At 62.5% G+C, this 20,115-nt stretch overlaps 1 pseudogene; it reads left to right on the top strand.

The window, feature by feature from the left end:
- The window catches only part of LOC119109485 (serine/threonine-protein phosphatase 2A regulatory subunit B'' subunit beta-like), a 66,701-nt pseudogene extending 47,447 nt beyond the window's left edge, over positions 1–19,254 (top strand).
- The last annotated feature ends 861 nt before the right edge of the window (positions 19,255–20,115 follow it).

The raw sequence follows: 20,115 nt of genomic DNA, 5'->3' as shown, positions 1-20,115 counted from the left end.
CGTTCGCCAATACGTGCCGTCAGTAATAAAGTACCAAACTTGGCTGAACCCCGTGTCTATTACTCTGGCCCAACGGTACAACATATGGGTCAACATATTACAACATTCTGGGTAAGGATAGGATATCGAAATGGCTCTAATCGGTGTGTGTGGGGGTGCGTGCGTGCGTGCGTGCGTGCGTGCGTGCGTGTGTGTGTGTGTTTGTGTGGTCTATTTCATCTAAATTTGGGAGAAATCAGTGAATATTGGCCACGAGCAGAGTGCATGATCTGTCCATAATTTCTATGGTGATGAGCATAATAGATTTGTGTTTTTGTCCTCAAATTGATGAAGTTTGGCAGTGAACGCATCTTGTATTTTTTGTCGCTCCGTGAATCCGAAGCGTTAGGCTGCTTTGGAACCAATTTGAAAACCCGCGACTTTTCGTCAGCTGTGTGCAAAATAGTCCTCATCAGATGATTCGGGTTTTTACAGAACCGTGACTTGTGTTAAGTCTGTACGAATGCTTCAGTGTCAAAGTCGCGTATGGCTACACTAATGAATTTAGGGAGATCGTGGCACGCGAAGTTTTGGATCAAGACTCAAGTTAGATTCGGTGCGCCCTGAAATCCAATCTATCATCGGTCTACATCCTGAGTCAACTTCTAGGATTCGCGCACAAGTTTGCCGTCTGTTAGACTGTGCATGTGGCTATGACGTCATGACGACCATGACCGACTATCCTACGCACATAGATATTTTAGTGCACGATTAAGCTTTGCACATCCACCCTAAGTTTACAGCTGAATCTATCATACAGCTGAAAAGTTACAACCCATGCGCCATTTCTTCGTAATCCGGGCATATCATGGCCACCCGGTATGGCCTGTTTCATGATCCCGGTATCTTGGTACTGAGTATTACTGCCGGGATTAATACCCCTACTTCAGGGCATGGTCCTAGTCATCCTTGGCTTCGTTGTTAGAAAACCAGTGTTTAGTCATAACTTGATGGAAGCCGCCACCATTTGACCCCGGCTGCTGAAAATGTTGTCTTCGGTTTTCAACAACGCAGGGAAGCGAGTTGACGAGGCATAGCTTACTGCTGCTTATCGTCTTATGCTCTTGCGCGAAACATCATTTCTGTGGCAACATTTGTTGCATGACTTGCCACGTCACTAGTTCCCAATTACGTCGTCTGGCATAGTTGCAACTGTCACGGTGATGTGCTCCCGTAGTTGCGGGTACGCGTACGTGCGTGCGTCTGCATGTGTGTGGGTGTGGGTGTGGGTGTGGGTGTGGGTGTGGGTGTGGGTGGTGTGCGTTGTGTGTTTGCGTGTGGGTGTGTGGGTGGGTGCGTGCATGTGCGTGTGTGTGTGTGTGTGGTGTTTGCGTCTGCCGGTTTAAACACGACGCTGTCGTGTGATTAATGAGACGCCGCGCGGCCTGCGCCCGCCGCCGGGGACATTGTACCGCTAATGTTTCTGATGACGTACGCGACGGGACGCGCCGGACGCGGTGCTGATAGCTCCGCCGCGACAGGGCTGACGAAATAGCACGCGACGCGCCTGTGGGCGTTCTTTGCGCGCTGAGTAGGCGTTTCGGGCGGCCGAGTGAGCGGCGGCCTGAAGTGTGGGACAGACTGCTGAGTGGAGTTGTTTGTCCACGCTCTCGTGCCTGCGGAAGGTTGCCGCAGTTCACGGTCGTTGCCGAGGGCGACGTAATGACCTCGGGAGCAAACAGAACGGCTTATGAGAAGGCCATGAGCGCTTCGAGCGTGCTTGCGGTCGTCTGGATTTTTTTCCTACCTCGCAGGTTGGGCGAACCGGTATGAATTACATAGGTGCTCATTGGTGTCCTCGCTTAGTCACCTGATTCGCACTGTTCATTAAGGCATTTTATTTGCACGTTGCGTGTCTGCAGATTTTCCACTCCAACGTATAAATAATCGCACATGGATCTATCAAAATTCAGACACCGTGGATGTCAGTGTCCACCACGCGTCCACCTACGAGGCCTCCGCGTGTCGCCGTCCCAGGATGGGTGACATGCTCACCCCGTCTCACAAACGTGCAACATTTTTGTGTGGTGTCGCGTGCATCCGCGGACCTCCGCCGGTTTAGGTGCTATCTATGTGATGAACTGAAACTCGGCTGTATTCCGTTTGAGGCCGTGCTTCTGCCTGGGCTTCTTGTTCCAACCGTCCGATCGCGGGTCATGGGTGCTCGACCATAAAACCATGGTAAAACAATTTGGAATACCATGGCCTACACAGATACGTATGAAAGACAATGTGTGCATTCCGAACGGGTTGTTATACATTACACGCGACCGAGCAGTGTCTGTACCCGACGTTCATTTGCAATGATGTGTGGTCGAATAGCAAGTCTGCCACCGAAACAGGTCCCGCTAGTGTCACGAAGAACGACACCACCTCCGTGGAGGAACGTATCTAACAACGACGAGCTGTCGCTGAGTGCGCTGAGCGTGATTCGTCTGGTGGTGCGCCCTCGGCAGCGCCGTGGCGTCTCGTGCTCAGCGCCCTGGAGCGCCGACTTGGGTGGAAATGCCGGGGCCGGCACCACTGTCCGCTTGGCACCAGCGGGCCGCGTTCGGCGTACACGGAGGTGGCGCACGGGGGTGGGCGGGCCGCGCTGGGCCCGGTTGCCGGGCGGCCGGTGGCCCTGTTCCCAGGCGGCCGGCCGTGTCAGCCGCCGACCGGGCCTGGTCGGCTCGGCCCGGGCCGACAGCTGGCCTGTGAGTCACGCCCCGGCTCCGGGGGGGGGAGGGGGGGGGGGGCCCATGCCCGGTCACCGCCGCCGCCGCCGTCGAACGCCGAGCGCCGCCGAGAGCGGCCCGGCGTGAGCCGGCCGTGACCCGTGCTCCGACCGGGGACGGTGCAGGCGCGCCGCCGCCGACCGCCTGGGGGCGCAGCGTAGGTGGCGTAGGCGGAGACGCGCGCAGCTGGGACACGCTGATCCGGGTCTGTTAGTGATGACTCGGTCGGCAGCTGGAACCGGTATTGAAATAGCGAGGCTGTTGTCGATGTTAATCGATAAGCTGTCTATGTTTATTCGAGCGTTTATCCAGTTTGAGACATGCGGCATTCGTATCTGAAATTTGTCATTCAGTTGTTGCGTGCACATGTTTATTTGACGGCAGATTAGTGGATGTTTATGCCATTTGGGCGTGGGTGACGTCACCACCGGGCCAGGCTGACTGCTTCATCTTCTGCCCTCGGACATTAAAAACACACGGCCAGATCTGTATATGTTATGCTATGCATCTTAATCCAGTTATGAGACCCAGTGTCTGCTGTCCATATATGGCCAGTTTCGAAGTGAATCATGCACTGGAGACGTGCCGATGTTAGGACATGAGGGAGCTGCTTCGCGGCAGCCCCTATCCTTACATATTGGTGATTGCGTGCGTGGAGGTGTGGTGTTATTTCTTGACTGAAGTCCGCCCCCCCCCCCCCAACAGAAAACTGTCAGGTGAAGAAATGACGTAATAGTAACGTTTAATTGTAAAACAAGTGTGCTGGATGTTGGGCTCAGCCGTGCCGCCTCTCGAACGGGCAGTCGTTTGGCCTTGTGCGCAGGGCAGGTGGTACCGCAGGACCATAATTTTGGAATACCCGAAACGGCGCCTGGTGAAGAGGCGCGTTATTATGAGGAAAACAACAACCTGTGGTGTAACTGGAGCCCCGTAATGTGGTCTCTCGCACGAGCGGCGTCTGACATCCTTTTCCGGGATCCGCATTTCCTCTAACGGCGGAATGGGATGTCATTTCCCGCTTTCTACTTCGGGCACGTCTTAGGGCGGCTCTGGACCGGCGACAAGGGGCCACGGCGTGGCCGAGCGGGTCTCTCCCGCCCACGTCACCCCTGCGACGAATCGCCGTGACCCCAATACGAACCAGGTGGTGGCGCGCTCTCCGGCCCGTCCGTGGGCGGCCCGGCGGCGGCTGGCGCTCGTCACCGGCCGTGCCGAGGCGGCCGGTCGGGTCGGGCCGGGGCCGCTCGCCGTCGGCGGCACGCTGTGGCGGTCAGCTCCGGGTCGCGGCTGGGACGCGGGCCGGCGACTGGCCACAGCCGCCGGTCCACAGGGTACTGCCTCTCCTGCCGCCGTCGTGCCGCGACCGCTCACGTCGCGTCCCCGGCAGAGTCCTCCCCGTCTCCCCCTTCTCCGAACGGCGGACGACGTGGGCGTGCTATTCTCAATAAACGGCAGGGGGCTTCCCGGCTGCTAAACTCGGTGTGGCGCCTGGAGGTCAGCTTGGGCCGGTGCCCGGGGTTTGCCCTGCCCTGGGCGTCCTGTTGGTGGCTCGGCCATCAGCCTCGTCTGTGACGCCGCCGTCTCCATCGTTGGACGGGATAACGGGCGACCTCGCGCGGGCCAGCCGGCCCGAACTCTGATGTAAGTTTACAGAGCGGCCGACTGCCTGACGTTAGGCCCCGCCTCCGGTGGCGCCGCGTAAACAGTGCTGACGCGCCGCGGCCGGTTCAAATCTGGCCGGCGCCGGCGCCACGCAGTCAGTACCGTGCCGCCCGCCGCCGCGCGCACCGCGAGCCCCCGCGGTCGACAGCAGACCGGTGCAGTCGAGGTGACCGAGCGCTGGGCGTGCTGTGTCGGACCTCGGGCCGAGGTGCTCTCGGCGGCAGAGCTGGACTCACTCGCGCGGCCCACGTGTTTCCGGAGTTCGGAGGCCGCGCCGGGAAATGTTGCTGCTCAAGGCTATCTTCGGGCCGGTGAGACACGCGACCGACGTGGCACCTGAATGCTCGGCGCCCAGCCGATACGCATAATGTGACCGTTGTCGGGCGGTGTCCGATCGCATCAGCCCGTCTTTTGCGCTGGCTGGGACCGCGTTGCTCACTACGCCCCGGCGAGTTCTAATGGGCGGCGAGAGGCTGATGTTGCGCAACCGGAAAAGGCTTGCACCGAGCACAAAGGACGAGATCAGAGATATTCAGAATGCGCTGGGGCTTCAGATGGTATCAGGTATTGTTTGGCATCAGGGTTAAGAGATTGGTTTTGAAAGAGCGTGTGCAGTGGCTGACGTTGGTACTAGTCTGGTTGAGTCGTGTCGACATAAGGGCATTGAGCCTGCGAAAGAAGCCTTCTGAGCACATCTTTCTGAAGCGAGGGCTAATGTCGTGATTCAGAAAAACTCCTTTCAATCTCAACAATTGCAGAATTAAGGAGCAACTGTCGCGCTTTCGCGTTTTGAAAACTTCGAGAAAAAAATGAAAAGACAAGCGCAAACCTACGGAAATACTATCAGTTCTGGATGTTTCACTCTGCGCCCTGTGCTGCAACGTCGTGATATTAAGTACTGGCATAACGCTGGCAGACACGGCTGTTGCGCACCAGCCATTTACGGGGCCCTCGGTGAAGCCAACACCTTGCCATGTGGCAGCAGAAAGACCGAATACCTGGCTGGTAAAAAGAAAGGTACCAAAGGGTCTTTCGTATGAGACACAAGTTTTGACAGGTTTGGCAGGATATTTTTTGGCGGCTCTCTGTAACCCTATTACCGGTGGAAGATTTCACCCCCACCACCACTCCCCCTCCCTATCCCATACTCGTGTTTCTCGCCGGTTTATCTCCAAAGCGATTTGCGGGAGGTCTTATTAACATCTTGTCACGCACTGAGTCCAAATTTCGGATGCAAGGCAAACGCGGAGGTGGTTCCAGGGTCCGGCATTGGGGGGGGACCTCCAGCAAAATTTAGTGATCATGCCAAGATGGCGTGATCATGTGCACTGCTGTGTTCTTGAAGGAGTCATTGATGCTATCGGTGGATAGGACAATTACAATACGAGTATGATTACTGCAATGCAGCAAAACTCGCACTGTTGGCGTCATTTGACGAAAGCAAATGACGGAACTGTCACGACCACGCCTTATTAATTTGCCTAATTTGACAGTTGCCAAGTATCCACCCATGTGAGTCACTGCTGGGGGAATGGTCGGACTCTGCGCAGTGGTTTTCCGTTGGCCGGCGGCTGGCTGCGCGACGTGACGCTGCGCCAGCTGGCGGCGCGCGCCTGGCGCTACCAGAGAGCCGCAGCGCGGCAGCGCGCCGGCGCCCGGTCAGAGGGTGGCGGCCCCCGCCGCGGGCAGCGCCGGGTCACGCCAGGGCGACGGCCGGGGTCACATCAGCGACCGGCGCAGCCCGTCTGGCCAGCCGAACCGCCCGGCTGTTTGTTTAGCTTATAGGCGTTAGGCTGGTCGGCCGTTTTTACGGCGCTGTTAAGTAACTCCGTGTATAAACATTTGGTGAGGATATTATTCGTTGTGCGTGAAAGCAGGGCGAACTCGGTAAAGGAAAACAAATCGGGGAAAGAAAATTCGGGCCGAGCTGTGGTCGTGCCAGTGTATTACAAACAATGGGTGTTTTAATTGCGCAACAAGTGCGTCCAAAAGTGCTAACAATATTCAAGGTATCAACGGAAAGCATCTCGTATTCTTGTTTTTCCCAGGTAGTCGGCGTGACAGATAAAATTACCTAAATATACATTTAACTGGCCTATGTCAGCTGGTACAAAGCAACCAATGCGGTGATATTCACGTTACGTTAATCTAGGATAGTTTTACCCGCGAAACACAAGTTAAACTGAACAAAGGACAGCGACAGCTGTATAAGCCTTTTTGCCATACCTTCGCAGTCTGACTGGGGGATCCATGTGTCCGCATGTCTGGCATTGTATGAGACAGCGCCTACAGCAAAGGTGTCACATCGTGAATGGGGTATATCTTTCGTGCCGTTTAGCATGTGCGCACCTCGCATTGTGAGAACTTATCGTGGCCTGCACTCTGCCATGCGTACCACCTAGCTTACGAGTACTGGGAGTGATACAACCCTACTGCATAACTATTGTGCAGTCCCATTCTCACTGGGTGACAACTCGGAGCTTGTTTGTCCTGCCGGTGGTTCCGGAAAGAGCACCAGCCGTCCTACGCCAGCTCAGTCTGATATCATTATTTGCTTCCGAACAGTGCTCAAAGCGTGCAGTACGGCGAAGGTTTATCTGATGCGCTGGTTTACCGCTGAAAACCACGACCCTCGCCGCCGCGATATCTGGGATTTCAGCGGGTCAGCGCGGAGGCGCTCCGGCCGCGTGATTCATCCTTGACTTGGGAGTTGCCGCCGCCTGTCACACGTGCCCCTATGTCGGGCACGTGCTGTCCGAGTCCAGTGTCGCGAGGATCTGGCTGTCATCACGCGGCCGGCCCGGTCGGCCGGGTCGAGCCCGCCTACGCAGAAGGAGGGCTCGCTGCGGAGGCTCGCCGCAGCGCGAAGACCCGCCGGCCGTCGGGCGGGACGCCGGCGCGCGGCGGGTGGCTCCCGGTCGCGTGTCGCGTGACGGCGGCCGCGAGTCTGCAGCGACACGGACTCCGAGTCAGGGCTGGCGCCAACGGCCGCCCGCTTGGCGCGAGTCGGAGTCGGAGTTTGGAGCCGTTTACGCCCTCCCCCTCCCCACTCCCGAGGTGGCCACGCAGGCGTGCGGCGCGTCAGCCTGGTGACGAAGGCCTCACGCCGGTTCGTTTACGGGTCACGCGACCGGCCGGAAACTCTTGGTGTCCGGCGTCCCACGCGTCTCCAGGCGGGCGCATCCCTCCTGCCCCCCCCCCCCCCCCTCCCCGCCCCCGATGCGCTGCTTTGCGCGGAAGGAAATACGTGGAGTGCATGCTTGAGTAGCCCGCCTCGATGTAAAATGCATGCGGCCATAAACGCCACTGTCGGCTTCCGACGCGTGTCGTAGCCGGACGCGGCGTTCTGCATCCGGCGCAGCGTGGAGACAAAGGGAGGCGGCGGATGCGACCGCGCACGGACGCGCCGCCGCTCCGCCGTCGGCCCGCCGTGACCTGGCGGGGCGCCGCGGAGACCGCTGCCGACCGACTGACCCGTCCGCCCACCTTTCAGACGTACGGCCGGGACAAGGATGGCAGGAGCAGCACGGAGTCGCCCACCGCCTCGCCCAAGTCACCGCCGCGGCGGCCGGCCAACGCCCGCGCACAGAAGAACGCGCTCATACCCAGGCAGGTGTTGCGGCGTCGCTGCCGGCAGGCGGTGATGGCGGAAGGAAGCTGGCCGTTACGACCGTTGCTTTTGTCTGCGTGGCGGTGCGGATTCCTGTGTGTTGCTCGTGCTTTGTTGCATGCTCGTGCTTTCAGGATCGCTGTGCGGTCGCCGTGCAGCGCGAATGCGAAATGCCCGTGATTGAATGCGCGGAAAGCGACACGCGGAGCCGGTGCGCTGGGGCGTCGGCCGCGCCGCGCCAGGGTGTGCGGTACTTGCCGGTGACCTCAGCTGCGACATCGAAAGTCCCTCGTGACCGGTTTGGGGCATCGTACCGGTCACGGCCGGCGGCGCCACGTGGTGCCGGTCGGCGAGATCTGTGGCGTGTGGCGCGTCTGGCCGGCCGGCCGCGTGTCCATCCAGACGGCCGAGTGCAAGGTCAAGTGTACCGCCGGCGCCGGCGCCCGACGGCTGGTTGCCGGCCGTGTCGCGCCGCCGGCGCGCCTGGGGGGGGGGGGGCCTTGTTTCCCTCCGTCGCCTGGACGGTCAGGGTGGCCTCGCACTGAGGAGAGCTCGCGGTGACGGGTAGGGTTGGGGGACTGCTTACGGTGACGGTAGGGTCCCCCGCCGTGAGGACAGCCCTCGGTGACGGTCAGGGGCCCCTTCACGGGACTCTCGCAGGGGTTGCGCAGCTAGACAAGGCGACCTCGCCGGGCAGCGGTGGTGCGCCGCTGGCTGGCCTATATCGGTCTGCGGCCGCACCGTTACGGCGCAATAGGCGGCCGGGGAACCTGGGATCGGGCCCGCGCGGCGACGGAGCTACAAAATAAACACTGTCGCCCCGCCCCCGGTAAACAAGCCCCCCCCCCCCTGCCGCCGCCGACTGCGACACTTTCACTCTCTTGGGACGGCGGTTTGGTCAGGTCAGGTCAGGATGTGGCGGGACCGGCCGTCACGCGCCTGGTCAGATCAGCGACAGAAGGTCAGACGAGGACGTGACGAGAAAGTCATCAGGGGCGAGGCCAGCACTGGGAGCAGTGTTTTGGTCAGGACGGCGCCGCAATATCGTGCAGGACGGGACAAAAATCGTCCCATTCATTACACAACCAACCTGGACTGGATCAGACAGGCTATGATGGATAAGAATAGTACCAGTCGCAACAGAGAGAATCACGAGGTGACAGGCTGGCGCGCTCCTACGATTGCCGGCCGTGGTCAGGTCAAGACTGGATCCGCAGCTCCAGCTACCGCCGCCGAGGCAGCGTCGTCGTCTTTAGGCAGGGTGTCATATAAACACAGCACAGTGAATGCCGGGCTGCTCCCTGCCGCCTTCGAGATCTGGACGCTGAACATTCGGCATTTCCGTGCACGTGATGGTCGTCCCGGAGCATTTCTATGGAAGACACGACGCGAGATGGAGGTCACAGATAAGCTTGTGGTTGGGCTGGGTGCTACCCTGCGTAGGACGTCCGCTTGGCGCAGGGAAAGCGGCCTCCCTTCTGGGGTGCGTGGAGCGTTGATGCGTCGCACTCCAGTGTGGCTCGGCGCAGTAAATAAGCCGTCCCAAGATGTGAAGAGCACAACTTGTATCAGCGGGCGGGCTGCCTCTTAGTAGGACGCGTTGGGATAATCAGCTTCGGGGTTATCTCCGCACAGTGTGCTCTCTTCAGTTACATAACGTATGTTTTCCCGAATCCTTTGGATGTCTCTCGCTTGCGCAGTCACCCGGACATTCGTTCAGGTCTGCTGTTTCGCCCCGAGGGGATTCATCGTGCAAACAAATACCCTCAAAGCATGTTCATGGGCGTCCCAAGGCCGCCGGAGGGCATGTGGCTGTCTCGCAGACCAGCCTGTTTATTTGGTCGGATCTGAGCCGCTTTATCGGCAGTGCCTTTAGCTCGTCGGTGGGCGGGCGCTGGCTCGTCCCGCCCTGGCCGAGGCGGTGAGGCCGCGGTCGCCGCTCAGGTCAGGCAGAGCGGCTGGGTTGGGGCGGGGGGGGGGGGCGTCCGGACGGCGACCGCAGGGCGATGCGGACATGATCAGTGGCGGTGAGGGACTGGGCCGAGGTCGTGTCGCCGCCGCCGCCGCCCGCTGGGTCGTGCCGGCCGACCGAGCCCTCAGGCGGGGTCGCCGAGGTCGCCGCCGAGCTGGGATGTGGGTCAGGCGGGGCGGCGCGGCGGCCTGTCCCGGTGCCGGCCGCCGGCAGGACGGCGTCCGATCGATGCGGCGCGGCCTTGGCGGACGCGTGGCCCGCGCCTGTCTGCCGTGGCCCCGGCACGTCCAGGGCGGCGACCTTCGCCGGCCGGCGCCGCCTGGCCGGCCTTCCCCGCACCCGCCGGCGCCAGAGTCGGCGCCGGATTACCTGCGCGCGCCGCGCCGCCCGTCTGGCGGCCGTCGTGCGCCGCGCTCACCACACGCGGCACGCTGTCAGCGGCGCGCGGCGGCCCGGAGGCTGGCAGTCCGTGCGCGGCGCTCACCGCGTTTCTGCGCAGTGGTCCATTGAAGCGCTGCGTCATGAGCGTTTGGGGCTCGATCTCATCCAAACACCGCGGCACCGGCCGCTCGGAGGCGCGGCCGCCGGCTTGTATACAATAGTGGCACGGCGAGGCCGTTGGGTACTCGGCTACCGGCCGTGCGTGTTGTGTGCCGGGCTGGTGCGGCCGAACCGAATGACTGGCTTCTTTCGGGCGCAGACGTGGTCACGGAGCGCGGCCCGGTCGGTCAGGGTCGCAGGGTCTGGCCCGGCCCGGTCGCCGCGCGTCGCTGACGGCGCGCTGTGTGCCACGCGTCCGGTTGGGACGTACCGTGACCTGCATCTGGCGCCGCCGGTGTGGGGGGTGTGCTCCGCTGGCGTGTCCGGCGCGCGCTTGTGACGCGGCGCTCTGTCCTGTTGCAGGTTCCACTTCCCGCACGGCCGGCCCGAGAGCCGGGAGAAGCTGGAGGCGCAGCTGCAGAAGATCGCGCAGGCCTTCTCCTCCTACCCGGGCGGGCAGGTGCCCAAAGACAAGTTTGCCGCCATCGCCAAGGTGAGAGGGCTGTTCCGCGCACGCCGCTTTCGGCCGTCCGAAGACGCCTACCGGGCCAGGGCTCACGCTCAGGGAGCCCGTCTCCCGGCGTGGCCCGAGCCGCTGACATGCGCCACGTGGGAGCACTGCCGCTGGGGAAATTCGCCGTTGCCTGCTGCAGTCTAGCCCGGGCTCGGAGCGCAGCGCAGCATCAGCCTCTCCCAGCCTCCCGCCGGGCTTGCCGACTCAGCCAGCCCGGACGTCTTTAAACTGGATCAGCGGCCCTCCCTCCCGCTAAGCCTGATCGCGTGCAGGCGCAGCCGCGGGCGCGGCTGCTGATCCGCAGCACCCGTCCCGTGCCGCGGAGGGAGCGGCCGCCGCCGGCTGCCGGTTCCGCCCTGTCCCGGCCCGGCCCGGCCCGTCACGAGCGGTCGCTGCGGCGCCGCACGCGGACCCGGCCGCCCCGGCGCCGCCGCGCCGCGCCGCGCCGGCCTGGCCGCACAGACGGTGCGCGGGCGGCCGCTGCTGGCGCCGGCCCCGAATCACAGATGTGTGCAGATGAATAAAACATGGCAGCTGTGTGCTGGTCGGTGCGGCCCCGACCGTCAACAGAGGATAGTGGTCGGGTGCCGCGGCTCCCCGCTCGGCTGGCCCGGCTGACCGCTGCGACCCCGGACAAACGGCGAGTTCGCACCCGAGGCAGTAGGCCAGCGGACGCGACAGAGCTGCCTGAAGGCAACAGCCGATGGCCTTAGGATTTTGTAGTCCACTCAAAAGAAGCTTTACTGCATTACAACTGCATGTTATCGAGCAGTGCTCTCTGTCGCTGGTAACCGGGTGAGCGCCGGCTGCTAGCTGCCGATCCCCGCCGGCGTGTCGTGCGCCCGCCGCGCGGTGCATCAATGACTCTCTCCGCTGAGGGGGGGGGGGACGTCCGGGAAGGGGACGCTCGGCACGCTCCGGCCGGTGGGGAGGCGTCCTCGGGCGCAGACGGCCGCGCCGCCATATGCGGCGGTGGTGGCGCCGGCCGCGCCATATACGCCGGCGCGACCGGGCCGGCGCAGGCTGCCCTGCACCGCTGCCAGAGGCACCGGCGCCGCCGCCCGGAGCGCTGGGCACGCGGCCGCAGCCACGGCTGATGCGACAGATGGGTTTGGCGTATTGCAATCGCGCCGTGTGTCATACGTCGGCTGGCCGGGTCTGCGCGGTACGCCCGCGCCAGATGTGGGCACAGGTGGACAGTTCGGGTGGGACAATTGTTCTGGTGTCTGTTTAACGAACCTGATACGGAGATACTTCTTTGCTCGCATTTGGACCGCCCAGGTGCGCTTTTGCAAGTTCCATTCCCTCTCGCACGTTTAGCTTTGCTGGCATGGGTAGACCCAGAGACTACATCATCTGATCCTCCAGCTTCCATGGCATCCTTTTCGTCCTGCTATGTGCCTCTTCCCGAATTCGTCTCAGCGGTGTGCCGTGTTTGCAATGATACTGTGACTGGTGGCTCTTCAGGCTTAGTGACGTTTAAATATATTCTCGGAGGCCCACTCGGTCAGCGAACAGTGCAGTGCATGGCTCTCAGCAACGGCGGCCATCCGTACCGCTTCAGACGGCCTTTGTCCGGCGCCACAACAATGGCAGCGGTAAGCGATTGTCACGCGCCGGCTCAATGTGCGGTTAGGCGGGGCGCGGCGGGCTGTCTCCATTGTGGCCGGGCGGCCGCGAGCGGCGGACTGACGGCCGGCGCTCGGTGTCGGCAGGCGTGCGAGCTGCCGCTCTACTGGAAGGTGCCGCTGTTCCTGGCGGCCGGCGGCGAGAAGACCGGCCACGTCACCGCCACCGCCTCCTCGACTTCTGGAAGAGGTGGGTCAGAGCTGATCGGCGGCAGCGAAGACGGGCGGCGGACTGGGGCCGCCGGGCGGCGGACCCGGGGGCGGCGGATCCCGGCCAGCTATCGGGCCCGCTTCCTCCGCAGCCGGCCGGCCGGCCGCGCGCGCGCGCGCGCGGACGCGCAGCCGCCGCTGGCCGAGGAAACAGCGCTCTCACAAAAACTTGGTCAAGGCTGGCGGTCGGCTGGCGCGCGTGCACAACAGGTCACGTGACCCTCGGCCGGGCCCGGCGGCGGCGCGCGCCCGGACGTCGGCCGAGCCGCGCGCGCCGGAAAAAGCGGCGCGCCGCCGGTTCGCGTGCCGCGCGCTGTTGTCTTCGGCGCCAGCGCGCGCCCGATTACGGCTGGTCGTTAGCTGGGCTCAAGGTGACGCCGGCCGTTGGGGCGCGCTCCCACGGCCGACGAGAGGGGGCCGCGGGCGGCGCGCTGTTTTGTCGCCTCCCGTCCTCCCACGCCCGTACCCGTCGCAGGACGGAATCGTAATCACAACACCCTAGGCTCTTCGTCGTGTGATCGCCGAGGTGTCGCTCGCTGTGTCGACTAGCTCGGCTAGCCGACATGTCGCTCGGCTAGCCGTCAGGTCGCACGGCTGGCCGACAGATCGCTCCGCCAGCCGACAGCTCAGCTAACACTGGCGCATGTGTCTTCATTGACCAGTAGGGCTCATCTGATCACGTGTCCCGGATGATCATTCGGCGTTTTCGTTACAAATTATAACTCAGCAGTGTTGTGACCATTGACTTGTGTACGGCTGTTCCAGCGTGATGATGTTTGCCGGCTGCGTGGTACAAAGGGCGTGTGTAGCCTGTCCCTGGGCGGCCGGAACGCGTGTGTTTGTGACGTTAGCGTCGGGCGCCGCCGGCAGGCTGCTGGCCACCTCACACGACCAGGCGTCGCGCTTCGTGCGCGTGCTGACCGGCGGCCTGCGTAACCACCTGGTGCCCGAGGACCTGGTGCCGCTGGTGCAGGATGTGGTCGAGACGCACCCGGGCCTCAACTTCCTCAAGGAGGCTATCGAGTTCCACAGCCGCTACGTGCACACGGTGAGGGACCGATCAGGCCGGTTCGTATCGGGTCAGGTCAGGTCGGGTTGGGTCGGGTCGGGCTTGACTGGGTCAGGTCAGGTCAGGTCAGGTCGGGTCGGACTCTGTGATAGCGACAGGGGCGTGTCAAACCTATCTGGTCGGCTGCTGGTCCGGCCGGCCGGCTGACGGACGGCGGCGGCCGCTGCCGAGTCACCGGCACTGGCGGGCCAGTGTCCCGGACCCGGCCGCCGGCTCCGCCTCGCCGTCTGACCCGCCGCCGCCCGCCGCAGGTGATCGCGCGCATCTTCTACTGCGTCAACCGCTCGTGGAGCGGCCGCATCACAGTGCCGGAGCTGCGCCGCTCCAACCTGCTCAGCACGATCCAGCTGTTGGAGCAGGAGGAGGACATCAACCAGGTGGGTGCGGCGGTGGCGGCCGGCACACGGCCGTGGCGCGGCACCGGGCCCCTGCCGGACGCCCCCCCCCCCCCCGCGTCCCGCGGCGGGCCTGGCGTCGGCCGCGCCTCGGTTCTGCAGAGCCGCGGGGTCCCGGCCGGCGGGTCCGAGCTCGATGCAAGATGCTCCGTACTAGGGAGATGCGGAATCGTAATCGCCTGTCCAGCTCGTGATGTGTATGTGTGTGGCTGCCTTGCAGATCACAGACTATTTCTCGTACGAGCACTTCTACGTGATCTACTGCAAGTTCTGGGAGCTGGACAAAGATCACGACCTGCTCATAGACAAGTCGGACGTGGCTCGGCACAACGACCACGGTAAATACGCCGGCGTACCGACGTACCACGGCACCTCTGTTTACTGCTCCCGGGGATCGGTCGCGCTCCCGAACAGAGCCTTTGCAAAGGCGGCCGAGCAACGTCGCATACCCTCGGTCGGCCGTGACCTAGGACCGTTGACCTAGGTCTGTTGACCTAGGATTGTTGACCTCCCACCGGGGTGTGGAGCGCCCTGCTGCTGTAGAGGGCCTGCTGGCGACGCGACACAGAGTGCCGAATGATTGTCACTCAGGTACCGAGTGGCTCTGAAGGCCGAGGTCGTGGCACATGATGGTGAACCAGCGATCGTTGCAGCCGTCTCGTCGCGCATCATCGACCGCATCTTCAGCGGCGCGGTGACGCGCGCGCGCGCGCAGGCAGGAGAAGATGACCTACATGGAGTTCGTGTGGTTCCTGCTCTCGGAGGAGGACAAGAAGCACCCGACGCCATTGAGTACTGGTTCAGGTGAGCGTCGTCGGCGGGCGGGCCGGCTGCCGCAGCGGCCACGACGGCGCCCGCCGGCCAGGCGACGGTCCGCAGCACGGCGGCTGAGCTGTGGTGGGGTGTGGACCGGCGCGACTTCGCGCGACGATGCGGAAGCGAGTTGGCTGGTGGGACGCGCGCCGAGACGCTTGCTGTGATGTGTGGTCCAGTGCCGTCAGCTTGAGCTCGTCCGTCAGCTTTGGAAAACGGCTGGTATCGAGGCAGGTCCCCGGATGGGGAGCCATCCCGGGTCTGCGCCGTCGCCCGCCTCTTTGTGCGACAGTCTGCATGGTCGCGTGCGGCCCGTCTGACGGAAATTGGCCACAGCTGGCGTTGTTTTGCCGCCGTGAGCGGCTCGGCGCGCCGGCCGGAAGGCGCCGCGGCCGGCCGGGTCAGCGCCCGCGCCGTCCAGATAGTTGACAAGGCCGCGCGGTTTGTGGCGTCTGGCGGCGTTATCGGCGCGCGGCCGGAGGCGGGTCCGCTCGGAGACAGACGCCTTCCGACCGGAAACGCGCCCGGCCGACCGTGCCGACGTGTTGACGGCGGGGACGCCGCGTCACCCGCCGGTGGCGGCGCGCCTCGCGTGGTGCCGGGCGCTGCTCTCCCGCGGAGAGGGCGCCGCTCCTCGCCGCTGCCGTCCGCTCACGTCCGCCGCGCCGCGTCGGCGTCTGGCCTGGCGGAGCTGTGGACGTGTCAGGCGGCGGTGTTAACGCCGGGCACGGCGCGGTGCTCTAGCCCCGCCGCCGTCTCATCTGGCCGTGCCCGCTGACGTTGGCCCACCTCCCCGGCAGGTGTATGGACCTGGACGGCGACGGCTTCCTCTCCATGTACGAGCTGGAGTACTTCTACGAGGAGCAGCTGCAGCGTATGGAGGCGCTCGGCATGGAGACGCTGCCGTTCGAGGACTGCCTCTGTTGGGTGAGCGGGCGGCAGTGACGGCTTTCCCGGCGGTGGCCGTGCGCTCCGGGTGCTGGAGTCGTGACACGGGTCCGTGTCCGGGCGGCGACCGGGTCCGATGTGGTCGCGAGCGGGCCCCATCCGTCCTAACGAACGCGGCACGCTTCATGAATACGTCTGGCGACAGCGACTGCTGCTGGCTCGACAGTGGGGACTGGGTTTGCCAGCGCCTGAGTGTTTTTTTGCGACAATGGTTACACAGGACCGTGTGGCGGCTCATGCAGACGCGTTGCTACTCGGAGTAAGCCGATTGGATACGGGTATAGGGTCTTGCCCTGTTGACACCCGGTCGTGACAGTCACTCCCTGCGTACCGCGTGTTCTCGCTGACGACAGTGACGCTGAACCGGCAATGAGGGTCGCACTCGCTCCGCAGATGCTGGACATGGTCCAGCCCGAAACACACGGCAAGATCGCGCTCAGCGACCTCAAGCAGTGCCAGATGGCCAACATCTTCTTTGACACGTTCTTCAACCTGGAGAAGTACCTGGAGCACGACCAGCGCGACCCGTTCGCCATGCAGCGGGACGGGGAGCCCGGCCAGCCGGTGGGTGCCGCCTCTGCCCTGCGCTACCACCGTGGGCCGGAGCGCAGTGGCGGGTTCACCCGATGGGTTATGGTGTGGTAGCTTGCTACGGTTCCTGTGTCGGGAGCAATTGGTGCTGAATGATTTCATGTGATTGGGGAGATCTGGTCGCCAGCCAGGCCTGCCCTTGGCGTCGATTAAGGTTTCGAGGCGGGCGGTCACGGATGCGAACATCACTGTTCTTAACCAGAGGTCAATTGTCGTAATGGCGGACGTGACCTTTTACTGGGCGGATGGGGCGGCCGATACCGTGGCGGTGCGTCCGGCCCCGCCGCCGTGCGGCTCTGGCGGCGGTGGCTGCGACTGAAGTGTGTCCCATGGCCGCCAGATGTCGGACTGGGACCGGTTCGCCGCCGAGGAGTACGAGCTGCTGGTGGCTGAGGAGGGGGCGGGCCGAACAGGATCCCGAATTGTGAGTTACTGGCGCGCGCTCGAGTGGCCGGGCGGCGCTTTCGCTTGCGCTGCTTAGTGGCTCGACTATGTCTTGCTCCCATAGAGGAGGTCATTCCATGAGCATCATGAATCTTAGATGTTTTTGTCTGGCGTAGGTAATCTGTGAAGCCAACGGGCGCGTCTCGTTGCCAGACAGTAGTCAATCAAACGAGAGGGTTGGGATCGGGGACGCTGTTGTAGAGCGCTCGTTTCAGCATGAGCTCTGTGTTGTCGGTTAAGTATATAATTCGGAAATGATGCGTTGCAGGGTTGTTGTTGAAGATACGCCTTAGCTTAAGTAAGTACCCATGGTACTTAACCCAAAAACTTAAACCCCAACGTGTACATGTTAATGAAGCGCCTTGGTGTGTGTGCATAACAACATTTGTTTTGTGCTTTTATTCGTTTTTCTTCTTTTCGTTCCATACGCCATTATTGCCAGGAATGATTTGGATGGTAACAAAGCAGTCCAAACACAAATTTATTGTGCTCATTTGACAGCATTGATTAACATGACACCAAGTTTGAGTTTACCGTCCGTGCCGTCCTGAGACGCATGAAAACACAAAACACGCGCCCACGTGATTCCGTGCGCATCGCCCACCACGCCGCAAGCGAGGCCCCGCGGCTCGGCCGGGGCACTGTGCAATCCCGGGGAGGGGGGGGGGGGGGGGCGAGACACTTGGCGCGCTCCATACAGGTGGTGCCGTGGTGCAACACAGGTGGTGCCGGTCAGATTGGTGCTTCACTGACGGGTGGTGCCGGTCAGACTGGTGCTTCGCTGGCGGTTGGTGCCGGTCGGACTGGTGCTTCGCTGACGGTAGAGTCAGTCAGGCTGATGCTTCGCTGACGGGTGGTGCCGGTCAGACTGGTGCTTCGCTGGCAGTTGGTGCCAGTCAGACTGGTGCTTCACTGTCGCGATGTCGGTGTACAGCGGGGAACCAGCTGCTTGTTTCGTCGCCGCTGGCGTCTTCATCTTTGGGGAGGGGCGCACATGTCTCAACCTCTGCGCACCGTCCGCGCCGACCCTCATATACCACTGCGTGGGTTGAGACCGTGGGGACTCCGGGCATGGTAGGGACGTCAGCTGGTCGGCGTCCGGCTGACGGCGACCCTCATACACCACTGCGTGGGTCGAGACCGTGGGGACTCCGGGCATGGTGGGGACGTCAGCTGGTCGGCGTCCGGCTGACGGCGACCCTCATACACCACTGCGTGGGTCGAGACCGTGGGGGCTCCGGGCATGGTGGGGACGCCAGCTGGTCGGCGTCCGGCTGACGGCGACCCTCATACACCACTGCGTGGGTCGAGACCGTGGGGGCTCCGGGCATGGGGGGACGCCAGCTGGTCGGCGTCCGGCTGACGGTGACCCCGCCTGCGCCGCAGCCTGTACGAGGAGGACGGCGACCAGGAGTCGGAGCCGCTGGAGCGGCTGAGCATCACGGAGCCGGTGCGCACGCCGGCCCGGCCGCGGCCCGACGCTGACGACGACTATGCCGAGACGGACGCCGACTACACCTACATCTCGGACGCGCCCGCCCACGCCAAAGTGGTGTGAGCGCGGCGCGCCACCGCAGCCAGCGAACAAGCGCGGCAGCTGGCGCCGGCGCTATTTATACGAGGACTGGCGCGCCGGTGGCCGGCCACCGGTGCGCACGTGCGGTCGCTTAGCGACGGCGAGTCGTGTGACGCGCGGCGCGCGAGCTGTGATTCCGGCAGGCCGGCCGACCGGCCAGTGCGGCGGCGGCCCGCCGCGAGACGGATCAACGGGCGGCGAACCCTTCCGGCGAGACAGATCAATTGCGGCCGGGCGGTGTCATGTGTCGATCGCCACGAGTTCTGTGTGACAGGTGAACTCGTAATCGAATTTATGTCAGCAGTCTGAGCAGATCGTTAGTCAACTGTTTGTGCGCATGTGAATTATTAGTGTTTGATGTGACGATTAGTTTTCCGTGATCAATTCCAATGAACTGACAAGTTGCATTCATCCAGTGTAAATAGTTCATGTATATAGTGTCATATGTTTGTGGTGCAATTGCCAAATATTGCAGTTTGATACCTAACAGCCATATGCTTTTGATGATTAAATCTCTAATGTGGGATTCGTGTTTGACGGTGCTGGAGAAGCCCGGCGACAGTGGACCTGGTGGAACATGAACGGTGTAGGCCTGAAGATGCCCGTGGTGGCACCCGACCGAGCACGATCCTCAGCAGCGGGCCTCGCATGAGCTCGCTCCGTTGGTTTACCGTCGCGCGTGGTAATGGGCAGGCCCGCCCGTCCACCTTGCGACACTCCGCGTGAGCATGGTGCCGCCGGCAGCCGCGAGATGGCTCCACGGTCGTCCCGGTGTGTCCATGCCGGCTCAGACCTGATGGCGGCGCAGTAGTGCATTGTCGCTCGCCTCATCACATTGCTGTCCATGTTTGACGGTCGTGACCGAACAAACGCCCACCTAATCAAACAAAAATAGCTAAATTCCCCTGTTGGAAACGCTCATCCTTTGGGTGCTACTTCAAAGCAACTGGATTTGAGCATTTGCTGTTATGCCTATTGGTCTTTGGCTGGCCATTCTCAGCCCGCAATATTCGCTCGCAGCCGGATAAGTTGCGACGGTGTTGGTACTGACGAGAGATGTCGGCACCGCACACACGCTGTCCCATCACTCGGCGGCGGCTCGGACACGCCAGATGAAGAAGTCTTCGGCATGCTGGCAGGGGCAATGCCTCTCCATTCAGTTTTGCCCTTGGCCTACCATCTCTTCAGCCATCGAACTCGAAAACAGCTGACTTACTGAGGCTAAGAGGCATGACTGCACAGTTGTGTGGTTGGTAAACAGGCCATCGCGAGTACATCGAGGAAGACGTCCGTAAAAGCGACCCAGGTTTTACGAGTGTTCGGAGACCAGGTGAAAGGAGTTAAAAGAGCCAGACTTCGTTGGCCTTGCCGGTGAAAACTGTCCCTT

The sequence above is a fragment of the Pollicipes pollicipes genome, unplaced genomic scaffold (genome assembly GCF_011947565.3).
Source record: "Pollicipes pollicipes isolate AB1234 unplaced genomic scaffold, Ppol_2.1 Scaffold_7231;HRSCAF=8579_pilon_pilon_pilon, whole genome shotgun sequence".
Classification (NCBI taxonomy): domain Eukaryota; kingdom Metazoa; phylum Arthropoda; class Thecostraca; order Pollicipedomorpha; family Pollicipedidae; genus Pollicipes; species Pollicipes pollicipes.
The sequence above is the reverse complement of the archived record's forward strand: the minus strand, read 5'-3'. Positions and strand labels throughout refer to the sequence as shown.